At 39.9% G+C, this 3,847-nt stretch overlaps 1 long non-coding RNA gene across 1 annotated transcript; it reads right to left on the reverse strand.

Moving 5' to 3' along the window:
* LOC146883688 (uncharacterized) lies at positions 1-3,336 on the reverse strand. The gene is made up of 2 exons (XR_014984309.1): positions 2,878-3,336; positions 1-1,986 (listed from the first exon to the last, which is right to left on the reverse strand). It is a non-coding gene; the product is annotated as an uncharacterized LOC146883688 (long non-coding RNA).
* Between the last annotated feature and the right edge of the window lie 511 nt (positions 3,337-3,847).

Below are 3,847 nucleotides of genomic sequence, written 5' to 3' on the forward strand. Positions count from 1 at the left end.
TTTGACACACTCAAAGGTGCATAGAAACTTTCAATTCATCAAATCTGTCTTTACAAAGAAGGCAACTCTCTATTTATAGTCTAAGAGTAAGTTGCCCTAAAATTAGGTCAAACTAAACATGGCTTAACTCCAAAATACAACCTTTAATTAAGGAAAACACAAAATAACATATGTGGAGTTTTCAAGACCTGCCGCTCTCATTTGGCGCCGCCCTTCTGTTGGTCATGCCTTCATCATCCTCCCCTTCTTGGAGAGAATTCGACCGCGAATTCTAGTGGTCACATTAGATAAACCAGGTTTGGATGTATGCAAGCACCAAATCACCCAAAAGAGAAAGGACGAAACTGCACCATTTGAAATTTTCCATAACAAATTGTTGTGGCTGCCCCTAGAATGTATGAGACGTGCTGCCAAACCAGTAGAAATCACTCCTAAATAGAAGAGAGACAACAACATAAACAGCTACAAACATCCTCATGCTTGCTGTCCAAACCAGCAAAAGATCACGTTCCAGACATCCCCACAAAGCAGCAAGAATCACCTTACATAGAAAGCCAAATAGCGGTTAAACATCATCAAGACAGTGCCCCTATTTGTTGTCCAATTCAGTAGAAATCCTTCCTGGCTTGCCTACCAAAAGACAACAATTTCAGCGTGAGGCACCCACAATTGCAAATCAGCAAGGAAATCGAGCCATGTCACGTGCTGCAGCGTGAGGCACCAACAATTTCAAGCCTCTTATAGTGTGACAGTGGTTCTCCCCACCTTCAAATGCTTTGTACCGCTCCAAGTTGTATTGGACCACGTGGTACAAGAGTGGAAAACATGGACCAAGCGGCTTCCGTTCCAAGCAAACAACACCTCCAAATTAAAGAACACACCACCGAACCACAATTAAAGAAACTTGCTGACCATAATTCCAGCCAACAACCAAGATTGGCGTGGTATAATTGGACGTATGCCTGCCAAAAGGAATGGATCAGCCTGCTGCTGCACTGCTGCCAATTCTACACCGAATGGAATTGCATAAAACAAAATCTGTTGCACCCAATTGTTTCGCTTAAGCGAGGGGTTGATGTCCTACACCAAAATGACTAAGCACCGAATGAAATTAAAGGGATCCAGGCACCCAATCCAGCCTGCTGCTGCCACCGTTTGGTAAAAAAAAAAAGCACTAAAACAAATAAGGCACTAATATCCGCTGCACCAATGAAAGTAGCTGCTGTCAAATGCTTAGATTACGTGTAGCCTCATGAATCCAAAACTTGAATGGATCACGCTGTCCAATTTTCCTTAAATTGCTGCCACAAATGCTTTCAACACCAGAAGGAAATTCTGCACTGAGAAACAAAACTGCACTCACCGCTTCAATAAACATTGAAACATTCTAGATCCAAAACAATACGGGTTACTGCAAAAATTTTTGCTGCATAACACTATCAATTTTTCCACCACTTTGCACTCCACTCGTAATCTGATTCAGCCAAACCAATTACAATTCACATGAATTCTACCAAATAATGTTGCACAGCGGAATGCTACACTAAAAGGTCACAATTGCTTGCTGGAATGTATTGGAATTGGTTTCCACCGTTTCAAATCCTAAAACCTGCTGCACCAAATTCCGAATAAAAAGGATTGTTGCAGTAAAAGGTCTGCATCAAGCACCACACTCAAACCTTTGCAAATTCGGCACCGAAATTAAGCAATAGATGCGTTGCTATAAAGTTCAGTTCAATGGCTGCCAACAACATGTCAAACCTGCACCAAACCGCTTCAAATGCAGATCTACAACTCCAACTATTTGGTGAGATCAGCAATACACTTTTAATTTCCTTAAACAACCACACTTGCCAAATCTGCCCTGTGACAATTGACTCAAGCATGTAGTAATTTAACTTGCAGCCCCAACTCAAGAAAGGGTCATTGTGTCTCCAAGTGAAGCCAGGCCACATTCACAAACCTTTTCGCACCAGTAGCATAAAACTGCACCAAGAAACAAAAAAGAGGAGGTATCTAAGGCTGTAACACAAAAAAAAAAAAACCAGGTTAGGCAAAACACAAATTATATGTCACTCCCTCAAGTGTTTCTCTCGGCCAAGTAGTTATAGGGAAGGGTTCACTCAATTCTCTTTTTTTTTCTCACCACAATCTAGAATGCATCTCTTTACTTGTCAATCTCTTGAGCTAACACCTCAAGCAAAAGAGGAACAACTCCACCTCACTCTTTTGGGTAGACAAAACCATAGAAGTGCAATACCAAAAGAAATAAGAGAATGGATTAACGGGGACGAAACAACACCTAAAACAAGCAAACACAACACTTCAAAAACCTATGACACAATAGAACAAATAGTTGGAATGCAAAACTTCAATTGCGCAATGATCATACGTACGAGTGCTCAGAAACATACAAACCATTGCCAACTGAGTTAGGAATAAGCATAACAGAACAAAATTACTTAATGAAATTAAAACACACATGACGAAAATAGAAACACTGGTGGAAACCGAAACAAATGCAAATCGTAGAATGGACAAAAGAAAAAAAAACAAACCAATTGACCGAAACGAATAATCTAGTGAGCACGAATGAACCTCGCAAGAGAAACTAAAATTACCGAACAATGATTTAAGCTCACGAACCATTTACTGATTGAAAAAATTAAGCACCTAGGTAAACGGGTCCAAAACGACAATCACGAACCAGAGCTGAAATGCCCAATTTCAGATAAGCAAATTTTAATCAAAACCTAAGCTCTGAATACCATATGATGAAGGACCAGATTTGAAAATGAAAAAAAAAACATGAATCTAGGGTTCGTGGTTGGATACAAAATCGAATAGGGAAGGTGCGACTGGAACCACAACACTTACGAACACAAAAATCAAATGGAAAAACGAGAAAACACCAAAACGCGAGTGGGATGGAATTTGGGGTGAGGTCGAAACACGGATCGATCGGAGGGCGGAGCGAATAGAGGAGGTCATGCCACTTGGGGATAACGCCAAGATAAGTGAAGGGAGGGTCGCCACTTGAGCAACAAAACTCAAGATAAGACCATTGTCGCCACTTGGGTGGAACACCCAAGATAAGACTGTGAGATTTGACACACTCAAAGGTGCATAGAAACTTTCAATTCATCAAATCTGTCTTTACAAAGAAGGCAACTCTCTATTTATAGTCTAAGAGTAAGTTGCCCTAAAATTAGGTCAAACTAAACATGGCTTAACTCCAAAATACAACCTTTAATTAAGGAAAACACAAAATAACATATGTGGAGTTTTCAAGACCTGCCGCTCTCATTTGGCGCCGCCCTTCTGTTGGTCATGCCTTCATCACAAATCTAGATAGCCAAGCACTGAATACCAAATGATGTGAATGCAGGGGGTTGGATTCGTTTTACTGATCTATCAAGGTTGGAATGCTAATAAGCAAGAAGTTCGAGAAATTATTTAAAAGGAAAAAATGGAAACTTATAAGAAGATGGATCGGAAATTGATCGACATCACACTTCCAAGAATGGAAGATAAGCCTAAGAGTTTAAACACACATAGAGATAAAGGACCTTTGACAAAACTCAAGAATTCTTCAATCACTCAAGAACTTAGGAGAATCACTCTCACTAAGATAGAAGAGATAAAACTCTGATATTTGCTGAATAAAACGCAACTTGCTTTCATTGATGAGAGTGGTTCAGTTTATATAGGAGCTTTAACCATCAGAATGACAACAGACACATAAATTTCAATTACAACCCACTGAAAGCTATTAATGATCCACTCAAGCTAATAATGATCCACTACTTAATGGTTGATTGTAACTGAAATTAAGGCTACCGAAAGT

This window comes from Vigna unguiculata, chromosome 9 (genome assembly GCF_037176805.1).
Source record: "Vigna unguiculata cultivar grain cowpea cultivar isolate G323 ecotype 2 chromosome 9, ASM3717680v1, whole genome shotgun sequence".
NCBI classification, from domain to species: Eukaryota; Viridiplantae; Streptophyta; class Magnoliopsida; order Fabales; family Fabaceae; genus Vigna; species Vigna unguiculata.